At 44.3% G+C, this 24,970-nt stretch overlaps 1 long non-coding RNA gene across 1 annotated transcript; it reads left to right on the forward strand.

Annotated features, from left to right (window-relative positions):
- The first annotated feature begins 1,644 nt into the window (after positions 1-1,644).
- On the forward strand, positions 1,645-24,039 carry LOC138843941 (uncharacterized). The gene is made up of 2 exons (XR_011379164.1): positions 1,645-1,843; positions 23,680-24,039. It is a non-coding gene; the product is annotated as an uncharacterized lncRNA (long non-coding RNA).
- The last annotated feature ends 931 nt before the right edge of the window (positions 24,040-24,970 follow it).

Raw genomic sequence — 24,970 nt, forward strand, 5'->3', positions numbered from 1 at the left:
CCCACTATTTTCTTATAACATTTTTTTTTTTGACAGGCAGAGTGGACAGTGAGACAGTGAGAGAGAGATACAGAGAGAAAGGTCTTCCTTGTCCGTTGGTTCATCCCCCAATGGCCACTGCGGCCAGTGCTGCGGCCGGCGCACCGCGCTGATCCAAAGCCAGGAGCCAGGTGCTTCTCCTGGACTCCCATGTGGGTGCAGGGCCCAAGCACTTGGGCCATCCTCCACTGCCCTCCCGGGCCACAGCAGAGAGCTGGCCTGGAAGAGGAGCAACCAGGACAGAATCCGGCACCCCAACCGGGACTAGAACCTGGTGTGCCGCGACGCCGGCCCTCTTATAACATTTTTTAAAAATATTTATTTATTTATTTATTTGAAAGAGAGTTACAGAGAAATGGAGGCAGAGAGAGAGAGGGAGAGAGAGAGAGAGAGAAGAGAGAGAGAGGTCTTCCATCCATTGGTTCACTCCCCAAGTGACCACAATTGCAGGAGCCAGGACCTTCTTGTGGGTCTCTCACACCGGTACAGGGGCCCAAGGACTTGGGCCATCTTCCACTGCTTTCCCAGACCATAGCAGAGAGCTGGATCAGAAGTGGAGCAGCCAGGACTTGAACTGGCACCCATATAGGATGCCCAAGGCATCTTTACCCGCCACAGTGCCGGCCCCCTAATAGCTTCTTACATTTTCTGAACATGTGCTTCCAAGGCATTTTTATTTTGCTTCCTCTGAACTAATAAGTTGAGCTTATTGAATGTGTCCAAACTGAATGTAGTAGAGTCTTTCTCCTTCAGGTTTTGCCAAAGGTGTCACATAATGGTTCCCTTAACTGAGAGAGAGTAGACAGGATGCATGCTGTGACTCTGGGTTCACACCCCAAAGTTCAGGTGGTCACCCCCATCCCTACCCCAGTGCAGCACAAAAGCCAGGCCCCTTCTTTTAGGAATTCCTCCCCAGGGCCATTGTCACTCACACAGAGACACACTGGGGAAGAAAGACAAGCCATCTCAGAATGCAGTTGTTTGCAATGGGGATCTATTCAGGACCTGCCTCTAAATCTGGGTGACTCAGTGGAATGGGGAATCTCTAGCTTTTGCTGCGAACCAACCTGCTACTTTCATCAAAGCCCTTTCTGGTTGCTGTTGGTGTGATTTTGCCTTTTCCTTTTAACTAATTTTCCCTCTTGCTTTTTATTGGGAAAGGGAAGGAATCTGTGAGCTGGTTGCTTTCCTGCCAGTACTTCCTCCCCGTCCCTATCTGTCCTACCTCGAGACTGTGGCCCAGATCAGGTGTCACTAGTGCTTTAGAGCTGGCACCTGACACCCATTTTTGTTCTTAGGGAGGCCCCTGGCTAGGCTTGTTCTGGGTTTTTGTCTCCTTGAAGGAAATAATTCAAGAGAGGGATATAGATAAAGGTGAGCTGGAAAACAAGATTTTTTAAAGTGAAAGTAGATAAGGAACCAGGGAATTGCAATTTATAAGAGACATAGTCCTCCTTTTATAGGACAGAGGGTGGTATCTAGGGCAGGGCTCGAGCTGTGCCCTGTGTGGGAAGTCTTGGAAGTGTCATGGTGTCAGGTACATGATGGGAGTGGGGTTCAGGTGCCTCATGGGAGTGGGTGTGCCCTTTATGGTAATTCCATTATCATCCAGGCACTCAGCCTACAGCCGTGTGGGATATTTCCAGTCAGCACAACCCCAGCAGCTGTGTCTGACAAGGAGATGGGATTTGAGTGGTGCACTTGGGGCCACAGCACCTGCCATTCTCATCTCCTCTTCATTAGCTACCTCCCTGGCTGCCTCAGGTTGACTGCACAGCGACTTCATCTTCAGCAGGAGCCACAGGTAAAGGATGAGAACACTGGGTGAGGAGACTCAGAGCTCTGGGAATCAGCTGCTGTGCTGGTGGGTTCCTGTTTAAAACCACCCTGTGGCTTTTCACCCCATTTTAATTATTTTTTCATATTCTTCACCTTCTCTGATTATGAGAGTCTCAACAGAAATCCAGTCCAGATAAAGGATGTGAGGTTTCTTTTTTTTTTTTTAAGATCTATTTATTTATTTGAAAGGCAGAGTTACACAGAGCCAGAGGCTTAGAGAGAGACAGAGAGAGAGAGAGAGACAGTGAGAGAGAGGGAGGTCTTCTATACACTGATTCACTCCCCAGATGGCCACAACTGCTGGAACTGAGGCCATCTGAAGCCAGGAGCCAGGAGCCTCTTCCGGGTCCTCCACGTGGGTACAAGGGCCCAGGGACTTGAGACATCTTCCATTGCTTTCCCAGGGCATAGCAGACAGCTGGATCAGAAGTGGAGCATCCAGGACTTGAACCAGCATCCATATGGGATACTGGCACAGCAGCTGGCGGCTTTACCTGTTATGCCACAGCGCCGGCCCCAGGATGTGAAGTTTCAATGTCATTTACACAGAGGGGAAATGGGAAGTGTGCCAGCCAGATGCCAGGCCCACCCAGGATTTCATGTGAGACACAGGCAGACATGAATTGGGGCAGGTGCAGGGCTAGGGGCACAGGCACGGAGGTCGGTGTGCAGCAGGAACACCCCCCATGGCTGAGGCAAGCAAGGCCCATCTCCCTTCCCTAGGAGGGGTGAGGTTGGCACCAGCACTGCAGACCCCCAAGCCACCTGCATCGAGGACTAGAAGCAGTTTGGAGCAGACACTTAGCAGAGAAGAGAGGAGGAAAATTGTGTCTGTTTGTACTTATCTGCGCGGTGAAGGCTGTTGGTATATATCTTCTAGACTTGGTTGAGGAAAGAAAGAAAAATCACTCGTGATGTTTGCTGGCGTTCTGTTAAAGCTGGGAATAAAACATGGTGGTGCTTTCTCATGAAAGTTCTCTTGGAGGGTAGGCGTTTGGTGCAGCAGTTAAAATTCCACTTGGTTGCCCACGTCCCAAATCAGAGTGCCTGGGAGTGAGTCCTGGCTGCTCCGTTTCCAATCGGACTTCCTGCTATGGGCACCCTGGAAGACTGCAGTGCTGGCTCAAGTGCTTGGGTCCCTGTCACCCACATAGGGAGACCCAGATTGAGATCTGGGCCCTTGACTTCCGCCTGCCCAGGCCCTGGCTGTTATGAGCATTTGGGGAGTGAACCAGAAGATGGGAAATCTCTCCAAGTCTCTCTCTCTCTTCTCTTTCTCAATCTGCCTTTCAAATAAATAAATAATAGAACTTCTAAAATAGCTGACTCTGACCATTCTGGCAGTCAATTCCAAAATCAATCAACTAATGAATTGTTGGCTGGATCAGGTATCAACTACAGTACTTTGGCCAAAAAATAATAGAACTCCCAGCTCATAGGGAAGGGGAGCTTCCTACTTAACAAGCAGTCTGGAAGGAGACTGATGCTGAGTGTCATTAAGCCACAGGCTTAGGACATCATCCAGGGACAAGTTTCATCTTTCTGTTCTTCATCTTTCCACTCTGCCATCCTCCAAGCACATGGGCCACTGCTTCCCACCTCTCATGGTCACAAGTCACCTGCAGCAGCTTCAGATTGTCATGTGCTCACACAGAGGCTGAGGGACAGTGGGGCACATGCCTTCTCCTATCCTGTGTTTAGACACAGCATCCTGTGAGGCCCCCTTCTGTCTCATTGGCTCGTACTGCAACACCAGCCCCTCCCCAATCCCTGTCCAGCAGAATGACTCTTGGAGGTTCCACGGACAGCCCCATGTAGGCCTGAGAAGTTCTCATCTCCCTGACAACAGAAACCAAGATGGGAAGCAAGGACAAGAGTGGGGGGAGGCGACACCCAACAGTGTTCGTCATAATAATGCATGCACTTCTTCCATCTGGTAAAAAATAAAACATCAGTATTTTCACTCATAGACTAATCAACTTTATATTCATTCAAAAAATTTATATTATCGGACCTTATTAGCTGGGCATTGTGGTGCTAGATGCTGGAGTAGAGAAAACAAGGAAAGGCCATTAAAATGAGCAGCAATGAATTTGTAAAACATAGCACTCACGTATGTGACTAGCTCTACAAAATGAATTTAATTTTACCACACGTTGGTTAGGGTAGTTTTGGCAAACAGGCTAACAATTTCCAAGTGAAAGGTGTGTTTTTCTGCTGTAAAATAAACATTCTAGCACAATAGAATTCCTGCCCAAACTGATAAATGCTTCCAAGTGGAAAACCCAGTTTAATGAAACAAAGAGGATCATTGAAACTTAAAAAGAAAATCATTATCCTTCCACAAATTCTTAATTGCAACTCAGTGCATTACTGTTTTGAGGGACAACTTTTCAATTAAGAATAACACTTGTTCATTACCTTATTACTCTGTGCAAAGAAATGAGAATCAGCCATGAAAAGCTTATCTGGAAACAGCCACAGAGTTCAGTGACTGTGACTGGGAAATCCAGGGGCCTTGGGTCTTCAGTGTAAAGCGGTACGATTAAACAGTAGATGTGGCCACAAAAGAACTTATGCATTATTCAATACACATTTCCTCAGAGTTTTTTTTAACCTTAGTCATTTTTTCCCTTGGGCTACTTTCTGTGATGTTTTCAAAACTAAAAATATAAGTAATTGTGGAGAATAATAGATCCATAGTCACAATGTCAAAAACCATCATTCTTAGTAAGCTGATTTTTTTTAAAGGAGAGAGAGAGAGAGAGCGCGCTTCCATTTGCTGGTTCACTCCTCAAATGGCTGCAATGGTGGGAGCTAGGCCAAGCCAAAGCCAGGAGCCAGGAGCCTCTTCTGGGTCTCCCATGTGAATGCAGGGCCCAAGCACTTGGGCCATCCTCTGCTGCTTTCCCAGGCACATTAGCAGGGAGTGGGTTGGAAGTGGAACAACTGGGACTCCAACCAGCGCCCATAAGGGATGCTGGCACTGAAGGTAGAGGTTTAACCTTCTATGCCACAGTGACAGCCCCAATAAACTCATTTTTGTAAAATTCAGAAGCATCTAAGAGGTTACTACTATTTACCTGTATTTGACAACATGAGAAAGAATTGATCTAAAGCTGATATTAGACTCAAACAGATCTATCATATTTTGATAATCTCCTCCGTGGTCAGTTCTCAAAATAGGAAATCAATGTACTTTCATAATCATTTTATTAACAACAAGCTGTCTTGCTTGTTCTTTCTGATGGTCTATTTTGAACACATTGCTTTTCCTCACTGGGGGACACAGTGGTAAATACTAAAGCAACATATTTACCAAGCCTTTCCCCACGCATGACCCCTTTTAGGATTTCCATTGTGCCAGGAAGCAAGTGGTGCTCACATCATTTCTGCTGTGCAGATGGATTCAGAGGTACAGAGACACAGCGTCCTAGCCCAGAGGTGGCTGAGCTGGATCAAGAACCCAGTCCTTTTTCTTTTTTTTTTTTTTTTTTTTAACAGGCAGAGAGGACAGTGAGAGAGAGAGACAGAGAGAAAGGTCTTCCTTTTGCCGTTGGTTCACCCTCCAATGGCCGCTGCGGCCGGCGCGCTGAGGCCGGCGCACCACGCTGATCCGAAGGCAGGAGCCAGGTGCTTCTCCTGGTCTCCCATGCGGGTGCAGGGCTCAAGCACTTGGGCCATCCTCCACTGCCTTCCCGGGCCACAGCAGAGAGCTGGCCTGGAAGAGGGGCAACCCGGACAGAATCCGGCACCCCGACCCGGACTAGAACCTGGTGTGCCGGCGGTGCAGGTGGAGGATTAGCTTATTGAGCCGCAGTGCCGGACGAATCCAGTTCTGACTCCAAGAATCTGTTCCTCCTAAATCAGTGAATGTGCTTCTGACTGGAAGGAATATTGACATGGACAGCAACCGTGGAGGCCTGGTTCCTTTCTTACTCTGTAAGTGATTGGCAGGAAAGGTAATGAAGAATTTTTGGAACTCTCATATGTACATTGGATATAGAGAAATGATTCGAAGGAGTTCAGAATATTCCATCCCAAATATCCCGCTTTGGCACAAGGGTTATTTTCAGCTAAATGCACTTAAGGTAGCAGCAGGTGCAGGAGAATCACTCTGACCTCCTCTTCCTTCCTGAAAGCAGGAGACAAAACTGTCTCGTGGAAGATGCTCTCCCTATACCACGACGAGAGTAGCATTCTTTCCTTCAGGGACGAGGAAGTCAAAGATGAAAGACAAACCTTCACAAGCAAACCTTAAAAGAACAACCCTAATCTTATGAGTCACTTCTCTTTTGCCCTTAACTTTTTTTTAAATGGTTTATTTATTTGTTTGAGAGGCAGAGTTATAGAGAGAGGTGGGGAGAAACAGAGAGTTCGTCCATCCACTGGTTCACTCCCCAGATGACCACAACAGCCAGAGCTGGGCCAATCCAAAGCCAGGAGCCTCTATCGTGTCTCCCATGTGGGGACAGGAGCCAAGCACTTGGGCCTTCATCCACTGCTTCCCCAGCCCTCCAGCAGAGAGCTGGATCAGAAGAGGAGCAGCTAGAACTTGAACTGACACCCATAAGGGATGCTGGCACCGCAGGTGGAGGCTTAACCTAGTATGACACAGCGCTGGCCCCTGCCCTTAACTCTTCCACCCTAAGCCTGATGCCTCATTATGTTTCCACAATCTGCTGTACTGTGCCAAATTCAGTATATAAGTGTTTGAATCTAAATGTTTCTTTGAGCCTTCATTTAAAAAAAAAAAAAAAAAACTTTGTTTATTTAAAAGTTAGAACTACACAGAGAGAAGGAGAAACAGAGAGAGAAAGGGAGATCTTCCATCTGGTTCACTTCCCAGATACACAACAGCTTGTGCTAGGCAAGGCAAAAAAGCCAGGAGCCAGGAGCTTCCTCCAGTAATCCAGAGGTGAATTGAGGTATATGGGAGGACTGTGTAGGTTATAGGCAAACACTCTACCATTTTATATAAGAGACTTGAGCATCCTCCAATTTTTTTTTTTTTTTTGTATCCACTGGCATTCTGGAACCAATCCCCCATAGAAAGGAAGAGATGGGTTCATAATCTTTAAAGTAACCAAAAATAAATCTTTTTTCAATTGTGGGGTACCTCATTGTGTATATTTTTCTCTTTAAAACAAAACTTAATTTGACTCAGTTACTGCAACCAGCTGTATCAAGTTCTTAGAAATTCCTGGAAGTAGCAACCACAATAATAAAACGCTAATTAAAATGAATAGTTACCAATGAAAGAGAAAAGTTTTCTTTATTCTTGAAGCTCAATTATATTATCAAGTAGGTTATCTGGTGAAAATGATCTGATAAATTTGATCAATGACACAATCTGACCACAAAATTCTTGTGAGGCTTTATCTACCTGGAAAAGCATTTTCACCTTTTATATGATGCTATGGATATTCCGCAAAGGGTGGTTGACCATGCTACTTAGATAGATACATGTCACAGGTATAAACTAAGGAAAAATGCAAAGACTGAACCAGATGAGTGACATTGTGACAAGATTTGCAAATGTTATATGCCAGTCTGAAATCAGATACTTTCTCAGGCTAATAATCCTATTCTAGAATTGCATAAAAATATGAAAGCACATAAGGGCTAAGAGCAAAAACCTCAGATTTTACTAAACTCTACATTCCATGTGCCAGGGGCAAAAACTGATTTCTTTTTGTGTGTCTTGGAAAATATGTTTTGAATGGTTGAGTTATTGAGTGCATAATGATTATTATTTCAAATACATAAAATAGTTAAAATATGAACACAAAGGTGGATCATGAAACTACTTTCACAAAATTTAATATCATTATTAAAATTATAGTCTTCATAAAAAAATTGTGTTTTCTATAGTAAATAATTTTTCCAAGGTTAGCATTTGGCACAGCAGCTAAGACAGAGCTTGGGATGCACACATTCCATGTCAGAGTGACTGGGTTCCAGTCCTGGATCCTCTCAAGGCTCCAGCTTCCCACTAATTCACACCTTGGAAGACAGCAAGTACTTGTGTCCCTACCATCCACATGGGAGACCCAGACTGAGTTTCTGACTCTTGTCTGGCCTGGTACAGCCCTGGCTATTAGATAAAAACATTGTTTAAATTCTTGCAAAATTTTCTGTTACCACAAAGGTTTTTCATCATTATTATTTTAGTTAACAGATATATAAAATTAAGGAGTGTAATCGTTGATGTTAATATTAGTTTGATAGAATCTCTAATAACCACAGTACCTTTTTTAAAAAAAATATTTATTTATTTGAAAGTCAGAGTTACACAGAGAGAGAAGAGGCAGAGAGAGAGAGAGAGAGAGGTCTCCACTGGTTCACTCCCCAGTTGGCCGCAAGGCCAGAGCTGTGCCAATCCAAAGCCAAGAGCCAGGAGCTTCCTCCGGGTCTCCCACGTGGGTGCAGGGGCCTGCCCCCTTCTACTGCCTTCCCAGGCCATAGCAGAGAGCTGGATCGGAAGAGGAGCAGCCGGGACTAGAACCAGTGCCCGTATGGGATGCCAGCTCTTCACGCCAGGGCGTTAACCGCTATGCCACAGCACCAGCCCCAACATAGTACCTGGTTAATAGTTATTTGCATCCAAGGCCATATGTGGTTTTACATTGCTTTCAGTTATATGGTGCAACTTACTTAAAATTAGAACAGGAGGGATGTTACCTCAGTTAGTGTTAGGTGTTCCTCCTACTCTGTCTTTCATTGAAATACTGTGATCTAGGGTTTTCTGTGCCCATACTGTGTTAACAAGTAATACCAGACTTCATTAACATTGCATATTTCTGATTAATTATTAAAGCTTCAATATAGTCTTTAATTTCTGCTGATATTTAAAAACAATCAAGCTATATATCTGTGATTAATGACATTGATATAATTCTCTTGATAGTAAACCTGAACTTTGCTCCTCAGAAATGACCAAACGCACTCTCAACACCCTGATTGGAGCTCATTATCAGTCATAGTTTGAGTATTTCAATAGGGGATGGACTTGAGGAATGAAATTACAGCACAATCTTATACCCAGTGGGGTAGAGATAAAAATTCACATGACAAGTGAGAGTCACCCTTTCTAGATTTGTAGGAGATGAGGACAATTACCAGAGACCTAATGCTCAGAAATAACTCATTATATCCAAGCAGGAACTACTGCATAAGTCTTTCTGAAGCCTGAAAGAAATAAGGGTTATAAATTATACATTTGGGAGAATAAAGTATTGAGTCTTAGCTGAAAATTCAGGATAAATTCCCCATTCAAGAGAGAAAAGATCAGTTACTTCTTTCGGGGATTTTCTCACCGCTTCATAGAGAAGAATGACAGTTTATCTCACATGGTAATGAAAATTGTCTCTCACACCTTTGGTTCATATATTAGCTTTGATGCCAATGGGGACTTTCTACCCATATTTCAATAATAATTACACCGTCAAGTTGTCTCACTACATTTGACACAGCTGTTTACCAGTTATTAAGTCATTGTCCTCAGCTCCAAACCATCTTTTGTTCCAGTCTCGGCAGTGTGTAGGAGGAGAGTCTCAACAAACTGCCTTTATGCTTTGCCAGTTGGTGCCCTGTTGGTCCTGTCTGCGGGAAGTTTTGGAAGGAGGATCCTAGGCCAGGAGAGTAAGGAGCTGCTCCTTCTCGTGGACTTCCTATCTGCTCCTCTAGCTGTGAGCAATGCCCAGCAATATTTCTCCACTCCAGTAACAGCAGACTGTTACTGTGGTACAGTTGAATCTTATCATGTCACACAGTTTCTGGTATTTGTTACTGCCTACTAGATATGATCACTGGACACTTTTCCATGCTTATTTACTTTGGGAATTCACACACTCACCAAGATTATTGTTTGCATAAGCAAATCCATAACAGATTGCTTCCTTAATAAAGTTATCCTAATGCAGCTGTGACCTCCAGATACACCGTCGTGGAGGCCATCTCAGAGGCTTGCAGACACATTTAAGATACTCGAATTACATGGTTTATTAAGTCAACTCAAAATTCACAGTAGGATACAAGAGTAGGGGAAAGATGGGATTAGTGTAACACAGTACAGGGTACAGTGGAATGAAACGCCTACTTCCCTGAACTAAGGTTGCACAATGTTCATCTATTTCTCTCTCTCTCTTTCACTTTGTATTTGTGTGTGTGTGTGTGTGTTTCTCCTCCAACCCCATCAGCTTCCTACTAAGGAAGTTGTTCCAAGAATCCATGCTGGACAGAGCCTCAGCTCAATAGGCTAATCCTCCGCCTGTGGCGCTGGCACTCTGGGTTCTAGTCCGGTTGCCCCTCTTCCAGTCCAACTCTCTGCTATGGCCCGGGGAGTGCAGTGGAGGATGGCCCAAGCGCTTGGGCCCTGCACCAACATGGGAGGCCAGGAGAAGCACCTGGCTCCTGGCTTCGGATTAGTGCGGTGCGCCCGTTGGAAGGTGAACCAAAGGCAAAAGACCTTTCTCTCTGTCTCTCTCTCTCTCTGTCCACTCTGCCTGTCAAAAAAAAAATAATAAATAAAAAAAATAAAGAACCCATGCTGAGATTGAGCAGGGAGTGTATTTGTCAATAAGACAAATAAGATAAGACACACTCTCCCCCTTAGAACAACAGAGGCAAGCACTCCTAGCCTGGAGTTTGCCGGTTGGCCTACTGAACAACTTAACTAGAGCACAAAAAAGGCCAGGATGGCTCCAAGTCAGGAGGTGACTTAGGGATGATCTAGCTGTCATCTGAAAGTCACATGGCCATCCTCATCCTTATAAATGGTTTCCTTGTTTCACTGTTTTTGCCATATAATATATCTTGAAGATATTACTTACTATTTATATCTAATGTGCCTTATGAATTCTACTGATGCTTCTCAAGCTCATTGTTTATTCATTTTCTATCTTTAACACATGCTATGAGTTTCTCCCATAACTTATAGCTACTGATTTAACATGTGTTTTATTCATTCCATTTGTCTCATCCTCTGTAGTAGAATTGAATATTCATTAATAACAGAGCAAACTCACATTACTAGTATTAGGAAAGCCACTGGATTCAGCCAAATTTTAGAGTACTTTCACATGATCTCTGTCTTTATACAATACTGTAAACTTTAGCTCTTTCATCTTCTAAGTTAATATGCTTCTCCGTAGAGTTCTAACCCTGTTATTTGGCTGATGGTTATAGCTGAGTTGCTTCCATCCCTTTCCTCCTGATACAACTGTATTGGACAGATGACAGAAATCCTTGAGTCATTCTAACAGAGACAACTTAATATAAAGGACAGGTAACTGGGTCTAAAAATTTGTTGACTACATTTTGAAGCACTGAAACAATTAAAAAAAAAAAAAGGGTGGGGATGGAACACTAAATAACCACAGATGTGTGGCAAGAAGACTGTTGTCTCCCTTTAGGGACTAATGAGAAGCTTGGAGGAGAGGTCTCAGAGTTGAAGCCAAGACCTCTGAGAATGGGGCGAGGCTTAGCTGGTACTGATGGCTCAGCACAGAGTTAGGGACTGTGCATTGGCACCCAGACTTTAGGACTCAGCTACGGCGATGTCTCTTGAGGAGGTTCCATGAGTTTAGTTTGTATGGGACTGGAAAAACTGGAAAGTACACCAAACACCGGCCCCAAAAAACGTGTTTTTAAATTCTACTGAAATACAATTTATGCACTAGAATATTCACCTTTTCTAAAGTAAACTTCAGTGTTTTAGAAAGTATTTTCACAGTTGAGCAACCAGATCCCACAACATTATCATCAACTCAAGAGGCACTCTTGTACTAGTGGCTGTCACTGCTCACCCCTCCCAGCTAACTCCTGCCATCCATTGATCTACTTTCGGTCACTATGGATTTGTGTGTTCTGTGCACACTGGAATCATACAACATTTTGTATCTGGCTTCTTTCACCAGTTTCATTCACGTTATAAGCATATATTGGTAGTTTCTTTTTACTGCTGAATAACATTCCATTGTATGGATAATGCCACGTTCGGTTTGATCTATTTATCAGTTGTTGGATATTGAGGTTGTATCTATTTATTTTATTGATATGAATGATGCTGTTATTGACCTTTGTATACAAGTTCTTGCAAGAAGACTTTTTTTTTCAGTTATCATGGGTACATACCCAGAAGTGGAAGTGGAGATCACAGGTAGAGAGAGATTTTTTAAAGATTTGTTTATTTATTTGAAAGGCAGAGTTATAGACAGAGAGGAAGAGATGGATAAAAAGTCTTCCAACTGCTGATTCACTCCTCAAATGGCCGCAACAGCCGGAACTGAGCTGATCTGAAGCCAGGAGCCAGGAGCTCTTCCGGGTCCCCCATGTGGGTGCAGGGGCCCAAGCACTCCCCATATGGGACATGTGGGTGCAGGGGCCCAAGCACTCCCCATATGGGACACTGGAACTGCAGGCGGAGGCTTAGCCCACAGCACCAGCCCCTAGGGAGAGTGCCTAGAGAGGAACCAGCTCATGTAGCTGTGGAGACAGGCCAGGCTGACTTCTGAGGACTGGCTGGCAACCTAAAGAGCCGATGCTGCAGTTGCGTCTGAAGGTGTTCTAAAGGTGGAGTTCTCTCTCCCTGAGGGTCTCAGTCACTCCTCTTTCAAAACCTCAGTGAAGGAGAAGAGGCTCCCCATATTTTGAAGCTTCATGTGCTTTACTCAGAGCCTACTGAAACACCTTAAAAGAAATATCTAGAATCATGTTTGACCAAATAGCTGAGTACTGTGGCTTACTCATGTTGGACACAAAAGTAACCATCCCATCCGTTTAAAAAATTACTTTAAGATCAGTTGCTTGTATTGAGATACGCTTCACATGCTATAAAACTTGCCATTTTAAAGTGTATAACATAGTGGGCTTTAGTATATTTGCAAGATTATGCAGTCATCACCATATAATTCCACATTTTTCCCCAAAAGCTGCCTCTCCCATTCTCCTATGTCCAGTCTCCACCCACCCCAATCCTTCCAGTAACTGGAAACCAAGGATCTACTTTATATCTCTATGGCTTTGCATATTCTAGATATATGGTGTTTTTGGAATGGCATCTTTAAATCAGCAAAATGTTTTCAAGATGCACCGATAGGGGTCGGCGCTGTGGCGCAGCAAGTCAAGCTACCACCTGTAGCACTGGCATACCATATAGTCGGCGATTTGATTACTGACTGCTTCACGTCCAATCCAGCTCCCTCCTAAAGTGCCTGGGAAAGCAGAGAAGATGGCCCAAGTGGTTGGGCCACTGCACCCACATGGGAGACCCAGATGAAGCTCCTGGGTTTGTTCTGGCCCAGGCATGAACCAGTGGATAGAAGATTCTCTCTGTCTCCCTCTCTCTCACTGTAATTCTGACTTTCAAATAAATAAATAAATCTTAAAAAATGCATCCATGATATATTAGATATTAATACCCACTCATTTTTAATGACTGAATTGTGTACATATGGTTATACCACACTTAATTTATTCATTTATTTGTCAGTTGACGGACATCTGCATGGAATTCACTTTTAGGATATTAGGGCTTTGCTGCTATAAGCATCTGGTTACTAACTTTTGTATGAACATACTTTCATTTAATTTGGCTGTAAACACAGAAGTAGAATTAGTGGGTCATATAGAAACTGATTTTTATTATAATAAACTTATTTATTTGAAAGGGAGAGTGACAGAGAGAGGAAGAGGAGGAGGAGGAGGAGGAGGAGGAAGAGGAAGAGGAAGAAGAAGAAGAAGAAGAAGAAGAAGAAGAAGAAGAAGAAGAAGAAGAAGAAGAAGAAGAGGAGGAGGAGGAGGAGGAGGAGGAGGAGGAGGAGGAGGAGGAGGAGGAGGAGGAGAAAGAGAGAGAGAATGAATATCTTCCATCTGCTGGTTCATTCCCCAAATGGCTGCAACAGCCAGGTCTGGGCCAGATCAAAGCCAGGAGCCAGGAACTCCAGCCTGGTCTACAACATGGGGCCATCAACCATTGCCTTTCCAGGTGCATTAGCAGGAAGCTGGATCAGAAGCAGAGTATCTGAGTATTGAACTAGAACTTGGATCTGAGATCACAAGGGGGCAGGTTAATCTGTTGCACCACTATGCTAGCCCTCATATTTAGCTTTTTAACAGACCACCAAGTCATTTTCCACAGAGCTTATACCATTTTACAGTCCTAGAAGCAATGTATAATGTTTCCAATTTCTCCACATCCTTTTTATTTTCCACTTTTTAAAAATTAAATCCAGGGGCCAGCGCTGTGGCGTAGCGGGTAAAGCCACCGCCTGCAGTGCCGGTACCCCATATAGGCACCGTTCTAGACCCGGCTGCTCCACTTCCGATCCAGCTCCCTGCTATGGCCTGGGAAAGCAGTAGAAGATGGCCCAAGTCCTTGGGCCCCTGCACCCACATGGGAGACCCAGAAGAAGCTCCTGGCTCCTGGCTTCAGATCAGCACAGCTCTGGCCGTTGTGGCCAACTGGGGAGCGAAACATCGGATGGAAAACCCCCCTCTCTCTCTGCCTCTCCTTCTCTCTCTGTGTAACTCTGACTTTCAAATAAAATAAGTCTTTAAAAAAATTAAAATTAAATCCATAATAACGAATGTGAAGTGGTATTAGTCTGTTTTTTTGTTGTTGTTGTTGTTGTTGTTGCTTTACCTAAAATATTGGAAAGGACCTTCTTAGAAATGCAAAATCGTATTAGAGTTTGCAGTTTGAGCTTACAGTTCAGGATCTGATGGCCCCTATCAGGCATCTGTGGAGGCTAGTCAGGGTGGTTACAGAGGAAAGCTCACATGGCAAGCCAGAAATAGATAGAACTGAGGCCAAACTCAGAGACTTTAACCCATATGAGAACTACCCCTGAGGGCATGACCCTAGTGACTTATAGACCTCCTACCAACCCCATCTCCCAGCCACCACAATTAGATCACCTTTAATCCAACAACATTAAGACATCAGAGTTTTATAGTTTTTAAAATCAGAGTGTTTTAAACATCTACACTGAGTTTGGGGGAAATTAGTCCTGCTATACCCACAACGAAGGGGATACCACATTGTGGTTTTGATTTGCATTTGTTTTTAATACTAATTGCCCCGGACATCTTTCCATGTGCTTATTACTCATTTGTATATCTTATTTTTTTAAGATTTATTTATTTATATGAAAGTCAGAGTTACACAGAAAGAGAGAGAGGTCCTCCATCCTCTGGTTCACTCCCCAATTGGACACAATGGCCAGAGCCGGGCTGATTCGAAGCCAGGAGTCTAGAGCTTCTTCCTGGTCTCCCACGTGGGCACAGGGGCCCGAGGACCTGGGCCATCTCCCACTGCTTTCCCAGGCCACAGCGGAGAGCTGTGGAGCAGCCCAGGCCGGTTTGCAATGCTGGCACTGCAGGCGGCTGCTTCGCTGCAGCGCGGCCCCTGTATATCTTCTTTTGATACTTGTTGTAATTGTTGCTGTTTTTCAGTTGGCTTATTTACTTACTGCTGATTTTTAAGAGTACTTAATGTATTCTGGATACTAGACCTTTATCTAATTATCAAATATTTTCTCTAATTTTGAGGGTTTTCTTTTCATTTCTTGATGGTGCCTTTGATACACAGAGGTTTTAAATTTTGATGAAATCAGTGTAGCTTTTAGCATTGTTTAAGAAACCTTATCTAATCCAAGGTCACAAAGATCACATCTATGTTATCTTCTAAGAAGTTTATATTTTTAGCTGTTGCGTTTAGTTAATTTTTGTGTATGGCATGAGGTAGTGGGCCCAATCCATGATTTGCATATGGATACCCAGGTGTCCCAACAGCATTTGAAAGAATAATTTTTCCCCATTAACTGGTCTTGGCATCCTGTCAAAAATCAACTGACAATGTGTTTGTAGATTCATTTCCAGACTCTCAACACTGCCCCATGGACCTAGATTAGTTTATTCCTTATGCCAACATCGCATTGTATTGATTACATAGTTTTATATATTCTGAAATCAGAAAGTATGAATTCTCCAAGTTTGTTCTTCTTTGAGATGGTTTTGGCCATACGATTCTCTTGTATTTCACATGAACTTTAGGGTCAACTTTGTCTATTTCTATAGAAGAGGCAGTTAAGATTTTGGTTAGTATGGCATTAAATCTGAAGATCAATTTGGGAGCATACCATTTTAACAATATTAAGTCTTGCAGTCTATGACACAAAATGTCTTTCCATTTACTTGTTTTTAAAGATTTCTTTCAATAACATTTTATAACTTTCTTATATTTGTCTTACACTTTTTAATTTATCCCTTAGTATTTAGTTCCTTTTGATGCTATTGAAAATAACAACCAACCAACAGGATACTATGTAATTATTAAGAGTACATTTTAGCTGGTATATAGTATAATTACATTGAAAGCTATTTATGCAGGGCCGGCGCCGTGGCTCACTTGGCTAATCCCCCGCCTGTGGCGCTGGCATCCCATATGGGCTCCAGGTTCTAGTCCCGGCTGCTACTCTTCCAGTCCAGCTCTCTGCTGTGGCCCGGGAGGGCAGTGGAGGATGGCCCAGGTGCTTGGGCCCCTGCACCAGCATGGGAGACCGGGAGGAAGCGCCTGGCACCTGGCTTCAGATAGGTGCAGCGCTGTCTGTAGTGGCCATTTGGGGATGAACCAAAGGAAGGAAGACCTTTCTCTCTGTCTCTCTCTCTCACTGTCTATAACTCTACCTGTCCAAAAAAAAAAAAAAAAAAAAAAGCTATTTATGGAAGTAAAGAATAATGACATGGGGGGTCGGTGCTGTGGCACAGTGAGTAAAGTCACTGCCTGCAGTGCCGGCATCCCCTCTGGATGCCAGTTCATGTCCCAGCTGCTCCTCTTCTGATCCGGCTGTCTGCTATGGCCTGGGAAAGCAGTAGAAGATGGGCCCCTGGTGCTTGGGCCCCTGGATCCATGTGGAGGACCAGGAAGAAGCTCCTGGATCCTGGCATCAGATCAGCTCAGCTCCAGCCATTGTGGCCATTTGGGGCGTGAGCCAATGGATGGTAGACCTCTATCTCTGCCTCTCCCTCTCTCTCTCTCTTAAAAAAAAAAATGACATGGGAAGGTGATTTAAGATAAATAAGAATTTGAAATCAAATGCATTGTAAAATTGTAACTATAAATGACTAGCAAATAAGCCAAGACATATATTCACAGAAGTCTTACATTTTTCTCACTTTTTTATGGTTTCAGATGTCTTTAATGACAATGATTACTTTTATAGTAAAAACTCCAAAGATATAATTTATAAAAGCCCATTGGTTTTGAATTATTAGGGTGCTTATAAAAATTGTGTTGGGCTGTTTATGATATCTTTTTGAGAGTTCATTGCAAGTTTATTTTAAGATGCTAAAAGTCAAGTGGCTACAATTGATGTCAAATTGATACCAGTTAATTATATATGGTTTATTTTTTGCAGTCTTAGCATAAAACTCACATAGCATTCACTTAAATGATGTTTATCTACAAATCAAATCTCCATTCTACTCGTTAGGTAATTTTGCCATATAGATATTTAATTCCTTTTCTATTCCCCATTAAAGTTTAGTCATATTATATTATGATGGATAGTACAATAATCACTATCTGGCATTGAAACATAGCAACAGAAGACTCTGCACGCGACATTACAAGAAGTAAAGTTTATTTTTCACGGGTAAACAATTCAAATTCTAGGTATGGTAAGCAGGTCACTATCAGAATAGTCTAAACTACTGTGCTCGTACTTCCTGAACGTTCATTCCAAGAAAGAACAAACTAACATATCTTATATTTGCTGTCCGTGTCACCTGAAAGAGCCAAATTTGTAGATGTGCTGTAAGAAAATGATTTATTGCTGGAACGTTGCACATCTGTGAAACGTGAATGGTGTGAGCGGATCCTGGGGCAAGCCCAGCACCTGCTGCTCTGCCTGAGGGAATGCCCCTGCAATGGGCTCTTTGCTGCTGGAAGATGAGCTGCATAATGTAATTAGCTGATGATTCCAATCCACTCACTTAATGAGCACTTCTTTCGAGAATTGTGACACTCGTGACAACATTTTGAAATGTAACAAAACCCCCACGCGGTGTCCTCATTTACGGAACCATCGCAGCACCTTCACGTGCAATAGAGCTAGTCTGTTCCTGGGCACTGCAGGTTTTTCAGCCAAGCCCACTGACGTGTGTGCAGTAAGACCGGTTGTCTACAGAGCACCTGCTTTCCTGTGAAAGTATCTGATTACTAACACATGGCTGGTTCTTGCCAAGAAAAGGTTTTCCATTTCTCTGGCTGGCTTGAGCCTCCATCAGGCTGCCTGTTTGGTCTTTGTGATCACTGTGCACAGCCCAAATTTCTTCCTTCTCCTTTTGTTCTGGAAAGCTCCTGCTGTGAACTGCTTTCCATTCTCCCCCGTGGAGGCCGGCTCGTGCTGTGCCCGGTTCTGCATCTAGATTGTGCTGTGATATGAATACAATGGTTCCAGTTCCGGCCCCATCCCAGGGGAGTCATTTAACTCCAAGGACATCCAGAGTTACAGTCTGCACCTCCCCCTCCACTCGCTGCTGTCAGCAAACCCTGAACCTTTCCTCTGCTTCTATTCTAGTCACCCTCCCTGCCCCCGTATTAAAGAACTCCCATCGGAATTGCTAGAGGCAGGACCAGCACAGCCAGGAGTTGGGGGACAATCTGTCCCTTTGTTCTGGGGACAGCAGCACTCCCAGGAAAACGGAACTACTCCCAAAGGGAAAGTCACCTGAAACTCAAACTCCTCAGTGGAAGGAAGCAGATGCCGCTGTGGGTAACTCTGTGATCTTGGGCTTGAGGCTGCATTTCTTGAGGTTCCAGATCTGAAACAGGTGAAAGTGGCTCAGATTCATTTCTTTATTTTCTACAGGTTAATAGAATGCTTTCAGTATCCAATGGCAGCCATGGGCTTTCTCCTTAGAATAGTGAACATGTGCAAATAGACAGAAAAATTACATACACAAAGTAGTAAATGACTGGCACTCAGGAGGCCCATGTCCACCTGCTAAAAACATAGACAAGCAAAGGAAACCGGGCATGCAGTCTCTAAATCCTTGCTGAAGGCTCACCTTCTGTGACTCCAACCTCCATGTCAAGGCTCTTGACCCAAATGTGTCCCTCGTGCCTCATTTCTTGGATATTGTCACATGTTTGTTTTCCCATTGGTTAATTATAAAGGGTCTCTTTTGGGCAAACCCATGAAACTGTAAATGAGACACTACATATATAGGACCCTAACATTAGCCCTTTCCTTTCGCTTTTGGGATTTATTTTCTCTCTGTTTTCTTAAATAATAATAATAATAAAAAAAAGCCTATGGTGAAATACACATAACATGTACTGAAAGCAATCTGCTTATCAATATTTCTGAAATTAAGCTGTGTGGGTTCTTGCCACGATTTCAGAGAAGAATTCTGAATACTGGCTCAGACTAGACGACATGGTAAGTTTTTAAGCTTTTTATTCAGTGAGAGAAATGCATAGGAGAGTGAGGGCTCTATCTAAGAGAGAAAGGGACATCTAGATCCATTCCAAGCAGAGTAGGCCAAGAGCCCGGTGCAGCAAGTGTTGGGTTCTAAGCAGCTACTAGCTGCTTATCACAGACAGGGGCAGCTAAGTGGAAGGCAGAGATAGTGGGCTGCCCAAAGGCCACACGCCCTGAAGGCCATGTGCCCCCAAAGGCCACACGCCCTGAAGGCATGGGGCAACAAGGGCAACAAAGGTCAATAATGGCAAAACAAGAGCCGGCCCACCGTGTTTCAGGGCTTTTATCCACTTCCAAAGGGGCCTGGTCACATAGCCTGATTGGCAGGTGGGCATACATGTGGGGTGAGGTAGGGGGATGAGATCACACAGGGGTGATCTGCCGAATTCTTTTCATATTGTAGACTGAAAGTCTGCATCCCGCTTTTCCTGAGCTTCTGGTAACCATCATTCGACTTCCTGAGCCTGTGAATGTGTCTACTCTAAGTCCTTCATATACAGGAAGTGGAATCACACAATATTTGCCTTTTTGTGACTGGCTTATTTTATTTTTTAAAGATTTTTTTATTATTTGAGAGGCAAAGGCAGAGAGAGGAAGGGAGATCTTCCATCCACTGGTTCACTTCCCAAAACCCTGCAACTTTCAGAGTTGGGCTAATCGCAAGCCAGGAGCCAGGAGCTTCTTCCGGGTCTCCCATGTATGTGCAGGGGCCCAAGCATTTAGGCCATCCTCCCTGTTTTCCCAGGACAAAGCAGAGAGCTGGATCGGAAGTAGAGCAGCAGAGACTCGAACTGGTGCCCATATGGGATGCCGGCACTGCAGGCGGTGGCTTTACCCACTATACTACAGTGCCAGGCCCTGGCCTATTTTATTTAGGACAATACCCTTAAGGTATTATACCCTTGAGGTTTATTATAGCACCTTTCTAAGGTTCAATAGTATGTCATTTATATATATATATGTATATATATACACATTTATATATGTATATATATATATATATTGTTTAACCATTTCTTCTGTCAGTGGATTCTTAGGTTGAATCCACATCTTGGTTATTAAGAATAATTCTGGGGGCCGGCACCGGGACTCACTAGACTAATCCTCCGCCTTGCGGCGCCGGCACACCAGGTTCTAGTTCCGGTCGGGGCGCCGGATTCTGTCCTGGTTGCCCCTCTTCCAGGCCAGCTTTCTGCTGTGGCCAGGGAGTACAGTGGAGGATGGCCCAAGTGCTTGGGCCCTGTACCCCATGGGAGACCAGGAGAAGCACCTGGCTCCTGCCATCGGCTCAGCGCAGTGCGCTGACCTCAGTGCACCGGCCGCGGCGGCCATTGGAGGGTGAACCAACGGCAAAAAGGAAGACCTTTCTCTCTGTCTCTCTCTCTCACTGTCCACTCTGCCTGTCAAAATAATAATAATAATAATAATTCTGGGGCCGGCGCTGTGGCATAGTGCCTGCAGTGCTGGCATCCCATATGGGCGCCTGTTCAAGTCCCGGCTACTCCACTTCCGATCCAGCTCTCTGCTCTGGCCTGGGAAAGCAGTAGAAGATGGCTCAAGTCTTTGGCCTCCTGCACCCACGTGGGAGACCTGGAGGAAGCTCCTGGCTCCTGGCTTCGGATTGGCGCAGCCCTGGCCATTGAGGCCATCTAGGGAGTGAACCAGCGTATGGAAGACCTCTCTTTCTGTCTCTGTGTAACTCTGACTTTCAAGTAAATGAATAAATAAATCTTAAAAAAAAAAAAAGAAGAAGAAGAATTCTGTTTTGAGCAGCACTTTGGCATAGCAGGTCAAGCACCACCTGCAGTGCCGGCATCCCATATGGGTTCCGGTTCAGATCCCAGCTGCTCTGCTTCCCATCCAGCTCCCTGCTAGTGTGCCTGGGAAAGCAGGGGGGAATTGCCCAAGTGCTTGGGGCCCTGCACCCATATGGGAGACCTGGAGGAAGCTCCTGGCTTCAGATCAGCTCAGCTCCAGCCACTGTGGCTGTTTGGGGAGTGAGCTGGTGGATGGAAGACATCTCTCTCTGCCTCTCTGTAACACTGCCTAATAAATAAATAAATAAATAAATAAATCTTTCTAAAGAAAAGAATAACGAACATGGGTGTATAGATATCTGTTCAAGTCCTTGCTTTAGATTCTTTTAGGTAGCTACTCAGAGGTGGAATAGCTGGGTCATATGGTAATTCTACCTTTAAGTTTTGGGGGAATGTTTATAGTTTTCCATAGTGCCTGTACCCACTGACAGTGCATGAAGGTTTCAGCTGCTCCACATCTTCACCAAAACTTATTTACTTATTTTTTCTATTTTTATTAATCTTTTAATCTTTTTGATAGTACATATCCTAATGGGTGTGACCTGGTATCACAGTATGGTTCTGATTTGCTTTTCCCTAATGATGAGTACTGATGAGCATCCTTCCATGTCCTTATTTTCCATTTCAGTGTCTTCTTTGGAGAGACCTCTATGAATCCATACATTCACATTTTGATATGGACAGCGGTTTTCTGACACCCTCACCCTCCAAATTCCTCTGATAAAGTCCTAACCTCTAGTGTTAGAGTATCTGGGGTACAGCCTTTTGTGGAGCCCTCTGGTATGGAATTACTGTCCTTGTAGGAAGAGACACCAGAGAGCTCTCTGCCATGTGAGGATACAAGGGGAAGTGGCTGTCTGGAAACCAGAGAGAGTGCCCTCCCTTATCACTGGGATCGGGAGCCCAGAGAGCATCCTGATCTTAGACTTCCAGACTCTGGACTGTGAGAGACAAACTTCCCAGCATGTGGCTGTTGGTTGTACCAGCCCAGGCTAAGACACAATTTTCCCCCATATTTTTTCTCCCTTTTCTTCTTCTCTGTTGTAGACTTTTTGCTTATTTGTGGTGAAGTGCATAATTTAATTTTGTAGTAGAGTTTCTATTAAAAATGGACAATTGCTGCCTTTTTTTATTTATTAATAGTACAGTAGCACATTTATGCTTCTGGAATTGAAGTGAATATTCAAAAAACATCAAAAGAAACTCGCAGGACCGGTGCTGTGGCGTAAATTTAAGCCTCCATCAGTGGGGCCAGCGTCCCATGTGGGCACCAGTTCAAGTCCCTGCTTCTCCACTTCTGATTCAGCTCCCTGTTGATGCACCTAGGAAAGAAGGGGAAGGTGGCCCAAGTCCTTGACTCCTGCACCCACATGGGAGACCAAGAAGAAGCTCCTGGATCCTGGCTTTGGCCTGGCCCAGCCCTGGCCATTGTGGCCATTTGGAGAGTAAACCAGAGGATGGAAGATCTCTCTCTATCTTTCTCTGTATCGCTGCCTTTCAATTAAATAAATAAATCTTTAAAAATAAAAAAGATAATAAAAGAAACTTGGGGCTAGCACTGTGGCGCAGCAGGTTAAAGCCCTGGTCTGCAAGTGCCGGCATCCCATTTGGGTGCCAGTTTGAGTTTCGGTTGCTCCACTTCTAATCCAGCTCTCTGCAATGGCCTGGGAAAACAGTAGAAGATGGCCCAAGTCCTTGGGCCCCTGCACCCACATGGGAGACCCGGAGGAAGTTCCTGGCTTCTGGCTTCAGACGGGCATAGCTCCAGCCATTGCAACCACCTGGGGAGTGAACCAGCAGATAGAAGACCTCTCTCTCTGCCTCTGCCTCCCTGTAACTCTGCCTTTCAAATAAATAAATCTTTAAGAAAAAAATAAAAGAAACTGCTTTTTTTTTCTGCTGCCTGCTGTTAGTCATAAAATGCTGTTGTCACCAACCCACCTGTTCACGTGGCCACGCTGAGATGGTTTTGTCACCTGGCTATCAAGTTTGCTTAGTTATTTCCATAGATAATATTTCATGGGATTATAGGGCCGGCGCTGCGGCTCACTAGGCTAATCCTCCGTCTGCGGCGCCGGCACCCCAAGTTCTAGTCCCAGTTGGGGCCCCAGATTCTGTCCCGGTTGCTCCTCTTCCAGGCCAGCTCTCTGCTGTGGCCCGGGAGTGCAGTGGAGGATGGCCCAGGTGCTTGGGCCCTGCACCCACCTGGGAGACCAGGAGAGGCACCTGGCTCCTGGCATTGGATCAGTGGGGTGCACTGGCCGCGGCAGCCATTGAAGGGTGAACCAACGGCAAGGGAAGACCTTTCTCTCTGTCTCTCTCACTGTCCACTCTGCCTGTCAAAAATTTTTTTTAAAAAATATTTCATGGGATTACATTTTAATTACTATTTGGATCACTAATTATGAAATAAATACCTTCAAAAAATGACACCATGATGCAGCATTGGAACTAAAAGACAAAAATTTTACATGGTATTTTCTGTGTTTCAGGTAGCTTGAAAGAGAAAATGGGGGCCAACGCTGTGGTGTAGTAGATTAAGCCCCCGCTTCAGAGCCAGCATCTCATATGGGTCCTGGTTTGTGCCCCAGATACTCCACTTCCAACCCAGCTCCCTGCTAATGGCCTGGAAAAGCAGTGGAAGATGGCCCAAGTACTTGGGCCCCTGCACCCACATGGAAGACCCAGAAGAGGCTCCTGGTTCCTGGCTTCAAATCAACCCAGCTCCAGCCATTCCGGGCAATTGCCAAATGAACCAGTAGATGGAAGACCTCTCTCTCTCTCTGCCTTTCTTGCTCTCACTGTGTAACTCTGACGTTTGAATAAATAAATAAAATTTAAAAAAAAAAAAAGAATTTTAAATGAGAGGTGCTTTAGAGACGAAAGTAATAGCATTTACCAATATTTGGAGACCATTTCTATTTAGTAATAAGGAAGAGGGGCACAACAAGAATTCCCTCTGGTGTCTGGCTTTTAAAACTGGATAGCCACACTGCTGTTCACTGAAATATGAAACTGAAGGAAGATGTTTGGGAGACAGACCATATGCTTCGTTGTTTTGTGTTGCGCCTGAGATGTCACTGAGATAGTGGAGTAGGCAGCTGGGCACCCTGGCCAGGACCATAAGGGAAAGCACTGGAGTTGTACACACGTGAGTCATTTGTGTTTGGTGTGAGTCAAAGCCAAGGATGTGAAAAGATTGGGAGGAGACAGCAAATAAAATGGGCCTCAGCTTGGGAATTTTGGAACGTGCACCATTACCAGTTTGAAGGAGAAGTACCCTTAGTGCTAGGATGGAGAGAAAGTATTAAAACAATCCTATTTATTTATTTATTTATTTTAATCCAACCTATTTTTTCAATTTTATAAAATCTCTTTTTGAAGAGATTCTCTTGTGATTCATGACTTAGTCATTCAGTTCCTAACGGAAGCCACGTGCACAATGATGTGCAGCACCTGTGGAAGTTCATTTGTTTATTCAGCTGGAATATTTACAAAGCAGATACAATGGGCTGGATTTCTATGGAAAAGCAAAGATGGAGACATCTTCAAGAGATATGGGCCCCATCAAGGGCCAGCCTGGCCAGGACATTTTGAGGTGTCCAGAAATGCTACAGATAAAAAATATGATATATATTTTAAATGGATTTTGGAGACCCTCCCTGTGAACATTCCAAGAACTTTGTCTTCATCATGTTTAAATCTATGTTAGCACTGCGCGAGGTGACCTTCACACACTGAGAGGAGAGTCCAAACACTTGATTTCAAAGGGTGACACATTCT

This window comes from Oryctolagus cuniculus, chromosome 10 (genome assembly GCF_964237555.1).
Source record: "Oryctolagus cuniculus chromosome 10, mOryCun1.1, whole genome shotgun sequence".
Classification (NCBI taxonomy): domain Eukaryota; kingdom Metazoa; phylum Chordata; class Mammalia; order Lagomorpha; family Leporidae; genus Oryctolagus; species Oryctolagus cuniculus.